The sequence below is a fragment of the Ursus americanus genome, chromosome 36, assembly GCF_024610735.1.
Source record: "Ursus americanus isolate L20-20 chromosome 36, mUrsAme1.1.p, whole genome shotgun sequence".
NCBI lineage: Eukaryota > Metazoa > Chordata > Mammalia > Carnivora > Ursidae > Ursus > Ursus americanus.
The window spans coordinates 24,283,397-24,295,873 of record NC_142162.1 but is presented as its reverse complement, the minus strand read 5'-3'; the positions used below and the strand labels follow the sequence as shown (position 1 = coordinate 24,295,873).

Here is a 12,477-nt window from a genome sequence, read left to right as displayed (position 1 = left end):
AGTACCTGGTATTATCAGTCTTTTAAGTTTTCGCCATGCTGGTGGGTGTGTATCTTATCATGGTCTTAATCTGCATGTTGGCTAATGTTGGCTTATGATATTGAGCATATCTGCATTTGTTTATTAGTCATTTTTGTATATCTTCCTCTTTTCTTTTCTTTTTAAGATTTCATTTATTTATTTGTAAGAGAGATAGAGCAAGCATGAGCAGGGGGAGGGGGAAAGGGAGAGGCAGAGGGAGAGAGACAAGCAGACTTTGTGCTGAGTCCGGAACTGGGTGATCCTAAAACCCTGAGATCCTGACTTAAGCTGAAGTCAGACGCTTAGGTGAGCCACCCAAGTGCCCCTGTATATCTTCTTTAATGAAGTATCTGTTCAAATCTTTTGTCTATTTTTATACTGTATTTTTAAAAATTCATTTAGCAATTTTTTACTGAAGTGATTGAGGTAATCATGGTTGTTTCCTTTTTTTATAAGTAAGGAAAGTAAGTCCAGAGAAGAAGGCTTACCCAAGATTTCTTAAAGAAGAAAACCAGCAGTTTGTGGTAGCAACCCCAAGTTATTCTACTCAACTGTTCTGCACAGGGAGGACCTGTTATCCTCAAGCTGTGCCAAACGATACCCATCTGCTTAGTAGACTTTATTCAAGGTACCTAAATGTTTGAAACTGATCTAGAACCATCTGATATTTTAGCTTCCTGCCTAGTAAAAATAAAATTAAAAAATCAGATGTGCACTTAATTAATAGAAGACATCCTATGTTCATGGATGAAAAGACTTAATATGGTTAAGATGCCAAGGCTCCTCAAATCGATCTACAGATTCAACATAACCAACATCAAAATCCCAGCTGAATTTTTTTTAATAGAAATTGACAAGCTGGGGCGCCTGGGTGGCACAGCGGTTAATCGTCTGCCTTCGGCTCAGGGCGTGATCCCGGCATTATGGGATCGAGCCCCACATCAGGCTCCTCCGCTATGAGCCTGCTTCTTCCTCTCCCACTCCCCCTGCTTGTGTTCCCTCTCTCGCTGGCTGTCTCTCTCTGTCGAATAAATAAATAAAATCTTAAAAAAAAAAAAAAGAAATTGACAAGCTGTTTCTAAGACTCATATGGAAATTCCAGGGACCCAGTGTTGCCAAAACAATCTTGAAAAATAACAAAGTTGGAAGACTCATGCTTTATGATTTCAAAACTTACAATAAATTCATAGTAACGAAGACAGTGTGGTGCTGGCATAAGGATAGACATAGAGCAATAGATAGAATTAAGAGTCCAGAAATAAACCTTTACATTTATGATCAGTTGATTTTCAACAAGGGCGCCAAGGCAATTCGCTGGAGGAAAGAACAATCTTTTGCACAAATGGCACTGGGACAACTGGATATCCAGTTACAAAGGAATGAAGTGGACTCCCACCTTACACCATAAACAACATATATTTCTTGTAAGAAATATGGGAAGAAAACACAGGCATAAATCTCCGTGAACTTAGAGCGGGCAAAACACACCTAACAGAAGAACACAACAGATAAGCTGAAGTTCATCAAAATTAAAAACTTTTGTGCTTCAAACGGCACCATCAGGAAAGTAAAAAGACAACCCTACAGAATGAGATAAAATATTTGCAAATCAGATGTCCGATAAGGGGCGTGTATCTAAAATTTATAAAGAACTCTCACAATCCAGGATTAAAATGACAAATGATCCAACTAAAGAATGAGCAAAGGATTTGAATAGACATTTCACCAAAGAAGATATGCAAATGGCCCCTAGCCAACACAGAAATGCAAATCAAATCACAATGAGATACCACTTCACTCCTAGTGTAATGACTGTGACCAAAAAGACAGATAACAACAAGCGCTTGGTTATTCATAATAGCCAAAAAGTGGAAACGACCCAAATATTCATCAATTGATGGACAAGTAAGATTCCATACCTTGGAATATTATTTGGCAATAAAAAGGGCTTAATTACTGGTATGTGACAACATGGATAATCTTTTTTTTTAAAGATTTTGTTTATTTATTTGACAGAGAGAGAGAGAGCACAAGCAGGGGGAGCAGCCAAGGCAGAGGGAGAAGCAGAGTCCCCGCTAAGCAGGGAGCCTGATGCGAGGCTGGATCTCAGGCCTTTGGGATCAAGACCTGAGTCGAAGGCACATGCGTAACTGACTGAGCCACCCAGGCGCCCAACATTGAAAACATAACGCCAAGTCAGTCACTAAAGAACGTATGTTGTATGATTCCATTTATATGAAATGTCTGGAGCAGGCAAATGTATAGAGACAGCAGATTAGTGCTTGCTGAGGTCTTGGGGAAGGAATGTGGGGGGAAATGGGGAGTGAGTGCTAATGGATACAGCAGTATAATGACTGGAAAAATGGATCGTGGTGATGGCTGCCGAACTCTGTGACCATACTAAAAACATTCGTTTTTACACTTTAAACCACGAATTATTAAAAAAATTGTGCAAATGTCCACTTTTCTAAATTATTAGACATTTTCTTAATTGGGAAACAATTTTATAAATACAGTTACATTATTGTTTTGTAGATAAAGAACTTTTTAAGAAGCCCACAGAGCATAACACAAAAGGATACCGTTCTTCAATACACTTCCTATTGGTTAAGTTATGCTGAAATTATATCTGGATAGTGCATTGATCCTGCTTCAAAGGAAGGTATAGCAAGGATTTCTAATGTGATGATGAACAATGCGTGAACTGAAAAGTAGAAGAGAATATGCATAGAATTGGGATATGAAGTAAATATTGTGTTTTCTTCAACATTCTATCCATACTGTTGTTTTGAAATAGAAGAACATGTTCCAAATATTAACACAATCTCACACACACACACACACAAAGAAAAATGACACAATCAGTAAAACATGCAGAATATTCTTAAAAAAAAAAAAAGATTTTATTTGTTTATTCGACAGAGAGAGAGACAGCCAGCGAGAGAGGGAACACAAGCAGGGGGAGTGGGAGAGGAAGAAGCAGGCTCATAGCGGAGGAGCCTGATGTGGGGCTCGATCCCAGAACACCGGGATCACGCCCTGAGGTGAAGGCAGACGCCCAACCACTGTGCCACCCAGGCGCCCTCATGCAGAATATTCTTAACACATTCTCTCTCTCCATTCTCTCTGTCTCTCTCTCTCTCAAGTCTGGCGGCCCTGCCACATCTAGACACAGCTAGATAACTGTTCGCAGGGAAGGCTTCTCCTCCCATTATCCCCAAGGAAAGGAACATTTCCCCACTTGCCATCTTCACAGCCGGCACTATTTGCACCCCTAACCTAGGTGCGGAGAGGGGAGGAGCTCCCCTATACACCAGGCTGTCTTTCTTTTTTTCAGGGAGTGCTCCTCTGTTTTCAGGGGATACGCGATGGGCGGCAGAGGACACTGGGCGGGGAGGGGTGCGGCTGAGGTGCTCCGTTGAAGGAGGCGCCCTCAGCGAGCAGCACTGCCACCTGGTGGCTGGGGATGGTCCCACCTCTGGGTGAGGCCCCCCCATTCCCTCCCCCCACTCCCCGCCCCGCCGGGACGCCCAGTGGGGTTCCTTCATACTAGGTAGAAGAAAACATTCTGGGATTCAGTAACATTTTTTCAACATCTTTTTTATTGTTATTTCTTAATATAAAAGTGCTCACTCTATAAATTTTTAAAAGTTGAAAATAAAAACTGTCAGTCCAACCTGGACAGATAACCAAGGTTGAGCACTTGGACGTGTATATCCCAGCCTCTTTTTTTTTTTTTTAAACAAAAATAGGATTATACAGTACATACTATTTTTTCATAAGCTAAATATATGGTACCAATATCTTTCACTTGTTAAACACTGTTCTGCAATTTAATTAAGGAAAAATAATGGGCTTCTGTATACAAGTCAACCAGCCTCAACAACTGTCAGCACATGGTTGACCTCACAACAATTTCGATGCCTGTGCCATATTCCTTTCTTTCGGTGGTTGGGCCATAGTTTATTTAACCAATAAAGAGTTGAGCATTTAAATTATATGCAATTTCTTCATTGACATATTGTTACACTAGGATGAAAACTCTGTTGCTGAATCTTTACATTAGTGCACGATTATTTTCTTGGGTAAATACCCAAGTCAAAGTTGAGACGAAATTTGTAAGATGTCTCATATATTACCCAGATACTTTCCAGAAAGGCTGAATTAGGAGCCTTTTTAAATACGAAAAAAATTGAGGAAATTCTCCACATGTAACAGTGAAGAGAACAGTAGAGAAAACTTACAATAATAATACTGTAAATTCAGCAATGTTTTATTTTTTAAAAAGACTTATTTATTCTAGAGGGAAAGAGCAAGAGCATGTGTGAGCAGGGGAGGGGCAGAGGGACAGGGAAACAAGCAGACTTCCCACGGAGTGTGGTACCCCATGTGGGGCTCAATTTCAGGAGCCTGAGACCACGAGCTGAGCCAAAATCAAGAGTCAGAGGCTCAACCAACTGAGCCAACCAGGCACCCCCTAAATTCAGAACAGTTTAAAGGGAGTTTTATTTTTATTAACTACAATTACATCTATATGTTATTCCTTCAAATTTTTGATTTTCAAAAATCCAAAACCACAGAAAAGTAGAAAGAATAGTCCTACGAGCCTCCCTACACTCTCTATCAAGCTTCGACAATTTTTTTTTAAGATTTTATTTATTTATTCGACAGAGATAGAGACAGCCAGCGAGAGAGGGAACACAAGCAGGGGGAGTGGGAGAGGAAGAAGCAGGCTCATAGTGGAAGAGCCTGATGTGGGGCTCGATCCCAGAACGCCGGGATCACGCCCTGAGCCAAAGGCAGATGCTTAACTGCTGTGCCACCCAGGCGCCCCAAGCTTCAACAATTTTTTAAAAAGATTTTATTTATTTGACATAGAGCAAGATTGAGAGAAAGAGCACAAGCAGGGGGAGCCACAGGCAGAGGGAGAAGCAGGCTCCCTGCTGAGCAGTTTGCCCAACATGGGGCTCCAGCCCAGGACCCTGGGATCCTGACCTGAGCTGAAGGCAGACGCTTAACTGGCTGAGCCACTCAGGCGCCCCCAAGCTTCAACAATTTTTAATGTTTTGCCACTTTGCTCTTTCTCTGTCTATATATATATGAATGAGTTTTTGCTGAACCTTTTTTTAAAGTTTTATTTATTTATATATTTTAAGGATTTTATTTATTCATTTGAGAGAGGCAGAGAGCACGAGCTGGGGGCTGGGGACGGGCAGAGGCACAGAGAGAAGCAAGACTACCCCTGCTGAGCAGGAAGACCAACACAGAGCAGAGCTCGATCCCAGGACCAGGAGATCAAGATCTGAGCTGAAGGCAGACACTTAACCATCTGAGCCACCCAGGAGCCCCATTTAAGTTTTATTTATTTAAGTAATCTCTATACCAAACGTGGGGCTTGAACTCACAACCCTGAGATCAAGAGTTGCATGCTCTAGGGGCACCTGGGTGGCTCAGTCATTAGGCGTCTGCCTTCGGCTCAGGGCATGATCTCGGTGTTCTGGGATCGAGCCCCGCATCGGGCTCCTCCTCTGGGAGCCTGCTTCTTCCTCTCCCACTCCCCCTGCTTGTGTTCCCTCTCTCGCTGGCTGTCTCTCTCTCTCTGTCAGGTAGATAAATAAAATCTTAGGAAAAAAAAAAAAGAGTTGCATGCTCTTCCAAATGGGCCAGCCAGGTGCCCCTTGCTGAACCTTTTGAAAGTTAATTGCAAACATCATGCCACTTTACCCCTAAACACATTAGTATGCATTCCCTTATATAACTATAAAACCATTATCATACCCAAGAAAACCAACGACAATCCCATAGTATCATCTAATATTAGTCTATATGAAAATTTCCCCAATTGTCCTTAATTATAGTTTTTTGTTTTAAAAAGTCAAATTCAATCAAAGCTCATGAATTGCTGCATCATTTAATCTAGTTTTAGTCATTCCTTTTTTTTTTCTCCCAAGAAATTGTCCTTTTGCAGGCTGCAGGCCAGCGATTTTCCTTTTTTTTTTTTTTTTAAGATTTTATTTATTTATTTGTTTGTTTGACAGAGAAAGAGAGAGAGCACAAGCAGGAGGAGCAGCAGGCAGAGGCAGAGGGAGAAGCAGGCTCCCGGTTGAGCAGAGAGCCAATGTGGGACTCGATTCCAGGACCCTCGCATCAGGACCTGAGCAGAAGGAAGATGCTGAACCAACTGAGCCACCCAGGTGCTCCAGGCCAGCTTTCTTACAGAATGTTCCACATTCTAGATTTAGTGATTGTTTCCTCGTTGTGTTGGTCAGCTTGTTCCCCTGTCCCCTGTGTTTTCAGCAAATCCAAAGTATGGTCCAGAGGCCTTCTATAAAAGAGATGCACCATACTTAATTGTATTATCTATTGGCCCTGCTTGTAAACCATTCTTTCCTCTGAGGTACACGGCTTATATAGTACTCAAGTATTTGTTAGATAAAGAAGTAATTTGCTTGCATCCTTGTGCAGTGATTTTTAAGAGCCAGTGTATGGATCACTGCTGACTTGAAGATATTTTCAACAGACAGGAGCAAATGAGGACAATAGGGACTATGGAATGAGTCTTCCAAAAAGCCAATTTTATTTCATTTAAAAGACTTGTTAATTCACCTGACAAATTACTTACCAATTCCAAAGGGAAAAATCATAATCATAATTTAACAGTGGGGAAACAGTCACCATCATTCTCACCAAGTGATCAAAATTAACATTTCTCAAAATAGGACAAACCAATGTCATGTGCCTCTTGATGTGATATACTGAGAAAGGACATATCACTTCTGTGGTATTCTTGGCAAAAATGCATTGCCTGAATATGATCGTGAGGAAACATCAGTCCAACTCCAACTGAGGGACATTCTACATAATAACTGGCCTGTACTTCAAAAAAAAAAAGTCAATGTCATAAAAGACAAAGAAAGGCTGAGGAACTGTTCCAGATTGAAGGAGACTAAAGAGACAGGACAGCTAAATGCAAAATGTGATTCTGGACAGGATCCTGGACCAGAGAATACAATAGCTATTAGGAGGAGGAGGAGGGGAAGCAGGAGGAGGAGAGCGAAGAGGAGAAGGAAGAAGAGAAAAAGGGAGAAGGAGGAGGGGAGGGGAGGAGGAAGTGGAGAAGAGGGGGGAGAAGGAGGAGGAAAGGGAGGAGGGAGTTGCAGCAGGAGGGGAAGGGGACATTATTGGGACATCTAGCAAAATTTGAAGAAGGTATGTCGGTTAGATAATAATATTGTATCAGAGATGCTAAATTTCCTGATTTTGATAATAGTACTAGTATTTCAGGGTTAAGAGGTGCCATATCTACAACTTACTTTCAAATGGTTTAGGTAATAAATTTATTTGTATAGAGACTACTTTCTCTGTGTGTGTGTGTGTGTGTGTGTGTGTGTGTGTGTGTAGAGAGAGAGAGAGAGAGAACAAAAATCCAAATATGGAAAAATGCTAGTACTTCATAAACCTGAGGGAAGGGTATATAAGAGTTCACTGTAATATCCTTGCAATTTTTTATAAGTTTGCAAACATTTCGAAACAAAAACTTTTTAAAAAGCAAAATCTGTTAGTAATGCGTCCATGTCATTCCCATATTACTGGAATTAAAGTTCAGGATGGTGATAGTAGATAGTACTTACTGTCAGTGAACTTCTTGGCAAGTCAAAAGTTAGCAAGCCCCCGTTGAACCCGGTGGTTTTTCCTGGTGCAAAACATCTGGAAATATGAGCAGCACTATTTTAGTGTGTATCCCTAAAAGGATGGACTCCTGTCTTCATCCAGAGGCAGGACACGGTGTGTCCTCAATAATGGGCCAAGAACAGCTTTCTGTGGCCTTATGGGGCATGAGAGACCTGCCTCCATGGAGCTTCTTGAGCACATCCCGAGTGCCCCTGGAAAGGGGAGTCCACCCTCTCTTGGCATGTGACTGGCTGTCTGGCCTAGGTGTGCTGGGGTGCACCAGAGCTGATCATAGGGACAGAGCTGACATCACTGTCTCTTTCTGGAGACAGCAACAACAGAGTGAGAAAACCATGACAAGTGATAAACGTGGGCTCTTAATTAAGCCCTTGGCTGCAGGGGGCTTGAGTCTTGATGGAAGGGTTAGGATTTAGCTAAGCCAGGGTAAATGGCGATGATCTTCCTTTCTGGGGGTCCATTAATACACACAGTAGGTGCTCAGAAAGTGGCAATGCTGCCATCATAAACTCCAGGACAGGGGCAGCCAAGACTCAGGATTAAACCAGCTCCTGCTTCCTTTACCAATTTTTGGTGGGAATATTTAGCTGATCAAACAGCAACCTGGGCTGTGCCAGAGGAAAGGATGAGGCAAGCTTCCCTCCTTCTCCATCATGCCAGTAGGTCCTTGGAGGATGCAGGACCAGCAAGAGCAGGTGAGATTAAGAAATGGGGCTCCCTCCCTTTGGGCAGAAAAAGCAGGAACCTGAGTCTGCTCTGTGAACCCCAGGAAGAAAGGTTTCTGCCAGGCGTCTGGATTCCACTGACAGTTCTGTGAGCACAAGGGAGGGTACAGGCTGGGGGTGGCACCCAGGGCAGGGCAGAAGCGGAGTCTCAAGTGGAGACACCAACAGGTCACACAAACTCCATCAGGCCGTGTCAGGAGAAGCTTCTGTGCTGGACTGGGGCAGTGATCCCAGATTCAAGGTGGGGGGGGGGGGCTGAGTCAGGGACCATGAGGACAGTGGGGAAGAGCAGCGTTTGGAGTCCCTGTTAAGGATGGATAGTGGTGACTTGGGGGGATAGGGAGCCAGAAATAGCCACAAGGTTGCGAAGACAGGGAAACAGGGAGGAGAATGGGGGTGGGTGGAGCACAGGCTTAGTGCTGAAGGAGCTAAGCGAGCTTCAGCTGTGGGGAGGCTGAAGCGTCAGGGGTGGGCTGAGGAAAGGTCGAGGGGAGACTGGGTCATTGGGGAAGACAGGGTGATGGCTGGGGTGGGGGTGGTAGGGGAGGACAAAGACCAAGAGGGCAACCCTAGGTCCCTACAGATGGACACTCACCAGGTGTGAGTGTCAGAGGCAGGAGAGTTCACGCCTATCCTCAAAACAGGTTCGGGGAGCAGAGGGCCAGGGCAGATGGGATGCGGTCACGGGGAGAGGTCGGGCACTGCTGACTTCCTCGGTGGGTGGGAGGCTGCCTGCCTGGCCTTGCCTGCAGAAGGGCTTGGCTCTTGTCCACGGCTGCATCACCCGCTGAGGGCACCAAGGCGGCGACCCTGCTTTACACTCGCCTGTCTGTCCCAACCCGAGCAACCTCGGGAGCGCCGTCTGCGACGTGAAACGTTCGGTTCCGACCAGGCAGCGCCCAGGCCCCCGGGGTGGCACACGGCCCGCGCCCGCGACCCGGGGCGGTTACGCGGCCACTGGCTCCCGCCCCTCCCGGCCGGCCGCCGGGGCCACGCGGACGCCCAGTCTCCGCCCCGTCGGCGGCGGCGGAACCGGCTGCGCGAGATCCGCGCGGCGGCCGCCCTCACGTTCCCGCCGGCTCAGCGCCAGGGGGCGGCGCTGCGAGCGAACGGAGCCGAGACCTTGACCCCCGGCCGGCCCCCGGGGAGAGAGCGCTGGGCCCGGGAGCAGTCGCGGCGCGCTCTCCGGCTCGCTCGGCGGGGAGTCCGGTGAGGAGACCGGGCGGCCGGCGGGCACGAGGCCAGAGTCCCGAGCCGAGGGCCGCAGTGAGGACGGCTGGCAGAGCACAGGGTCCTGTCACCCGCCCGGGTTGCGGGCCCCTGTGGCCAAATCCCGGGAGGGCGTGCGCGAGAGGCGCGGCGGGGCGCGACCGCTGAGAGGCCGCTCGGTACTCACCCAGCAGCGCCGGTGACCCGCACGGAGCTAAAGCGGAGGGCGGGAGGGAATCCTTTGCGCCCCAGAGAGGGAGGTTTTGCTGGTCCACAGGTGAGGCGAACGAGCCCACCGCGGCCAAGTCCCTACTCCACGTGCCCACTGCAGGGCGCGGAGACGCCGTTGTTGTCATAGAAACACTTGCTCCGGAGCTCTGACCTCAGCCCGCCGCCTGCAACCAGGCAGGATCTTCCGCCAGCCGTGCACACACGACGTAAAATGTCCGGCGTTTCTTAGTTGCGTACCCTGCGCTCAGGGCTGTGCCGGACACCCGGATAACCCAGATTTGGGTATTTGCAGCCTACCTTCCCTCCCTGTGCCCCCCGTGAAGCAGGATTTAGCAATTCCTCTCACTTCTCCAAAAAATCCACTTACACGAGAGCTTTATCTTGTAGATTTTGTTTGTTTGAAGGCTTATAGAGGAGACCCAAGAAAAGAGGGAATTTTATACACACAGCAGGGTGCAGTATTTCATTCCATTAGACATCTCTTGCCTTAGTCGCCTTTTTGGGTCTTTCTCTGAGAGGCCTCTGAATCTAGCCCAGTTCCAGGCACTCCCTCCAAGATTTTCCTCTGGGCTTCTGCAACTTTCCCCCTTCCTCATGCGGAGAAGAGCAGCTGGGGCCTGTCTTTCCATAACTGCTCTTGAGAAAGCATGTTCAACAAAGACCCTCTCATCACCAGCGTTCCCCTTCTGCAGAGATCAGCAATAGTTTTTATTTCTGAAACACGTGCTTTCTCTCATACAATTGTTCCCCAAATCCACATGGGATAGGTATTATTCCCATTTTACAGATGAGGAAACGGAGGCTTAGGGAGGTTAAGTGACATACCCAGTATCACGTGTAATAAGGACTGAGCCAGTTTTTAAACCGAGGTGGTCAATCTCTTCCTCCTGCCCCAAACAGCCTCGCAGAGGGGCGGTTTACACAGCAACTTCTGATGTGATGTCTTCTGGCACATCTATGAGCATTCATCACAGAATTCCTGTGTGTGTGATGTCCTTTGCATCGTTCTGTGCTTCTTTGGTATTTGGACTCCAAGCACCATTTCTCAGATATAGAAATCATGTCAGAAAGTTAAATTGGATGACTGAGTCACCCACATTTAGGTCATTATTAGTCAGATACGCATGTAGCAGGGGTACATGGCCTCGCTTAATCCTCACAACTCCCTACGAGATGAGGGCAGTGGTAGAGCAATTCCTCCTCATCCAATGTGAACTCCTTTATGGAACATTCTGACATATAGTATTTTAAAATGTAAGTCCCACAGTGTCATAGATTTCAGATTCATTACAAATACTATATAAAACTGCTATATAAATACTACATGTTTATGCTATAAATACTACATAAATATGGGGCGCCTGGGTGGCTCAGTCATTAAGCGTCTGCCTTCGGCTCAGGGCGTGATCCCAGCGTTCTGGGATCGAGCCTCGCATCAGGTTCCTCCGCTGGGAGCCTGCTTCTTCCTCTCCCACTCCCCTTGCTTGTGTTCCCTCTCTCGCTGGCTGTTTCTCTCTCTATCAAATAAATAAATAAAATCTTAAATAAATAAATAAATACTACGTAAATACTCACATGGTAATAACCTAATGTGCCACTAATGAGCACTTTACATATTCACTCATTTGGTTATTACAACAACCCTATAAAGTACTGTTGTTTTTTCAAATGTTTTTTCTTTCAAAGATATTTTAAAATTGAAGTTTCATTTATAGAAAATAAAACATACAAAAATCTAAGTACAATTCTATGAGTTTTGACAAATGTAGATATTCATGTAACCTTCACTTTCATTTTTTTTTTTTAAAGATTTTATGTATTTATTTGACAGAGAGAGAGACAGCCAGCGAGAGAGGGAACACAAGCAGGGGGAGTGGGAGAGCAAGAAGCAGGCTCATAGCGGAAGAGCCTGATGTGGGGCTCGATCCCAGAACGCTAGGATCACGCCCTGAGCCGAAGGCAGAAGCTTAACGACTGCGCCACCCAGGCGCCCCAACCTTCACTTTCAATTGAGATACAGAACATTTCCATCAGTCCAGAAAGTTCGCTCTGCTCTTCTCAGTCCATACCATCCAGAGAAACCACTGTTCTGATTTCTTATGCCACGGGTTAGCTTTGTTTTTTGCCGGAATTTCATATAAATAGAATCATGGTCTGGCTTATTTAGCATAATCTTTTTGAGATTAGCTCATGCTTAAGCACGTATGTAACATCAGTAGTTTGATCCTTTTATTGCTGAGTAGTATTCTTTTTTTTTTTTTTAAGATTTTATTTATTTATGTGACAGACAGCCAGCGAGAGAGGGAGCACAGCAGGGGAGTGGGAGAGGGAGCACAGCAGGGGAGTGGGAGAGGAAGAAGCAGGCTCCCATCGGAGGAGCCCGATGTGGGAGTCGATCCTATAACGCGGGAATCACGCCCTGAGCCGAAGGCAGACGCTTAACAACTGCGCAACCCAGGCGTCCCTGCTGAGTAGTATTCTACTGTATGAATACATCACAGTGTGTTTTCAGTTTACTTTTTGATGGACATTCGAGTTGTTTCTAGTCTTTGGTTATTATGAATTAAGCTGCTTATACACATTTGTAGGCAGGTGTTTCAGT

The 12,477-nt window shown here is 45.6% G+C and overlaps 1 long non-coding RNA gene across 1 annotated transcript in view; it reads right to left on the bottom strand.

The window, feature by feature from the left end:
• The window catches only part of LOC123775504 (uncharacterized), a 32,190-nt gene extending 22,795 nt beyond the window's left edge, over window positions 1–9,395 (bottom strand). The window contains exons 1-2 of the long non-coding RNA XR_015723200.1: window positions 9,031–9,395; window positions 7,653–7,728 (exon numbers count right to left, since the gene is read on the bottom strand). This is a non-coding gene — a long non-coding RNA (uncharacterized LOC123775504). The remainder of the gene's footprint in view (window positions 1–7,652; window positions 7,729–9,030) is intronic.
• Between the last annotated feature and the right edge of the window lie 3,082 nt (window positions 9,396–12,477).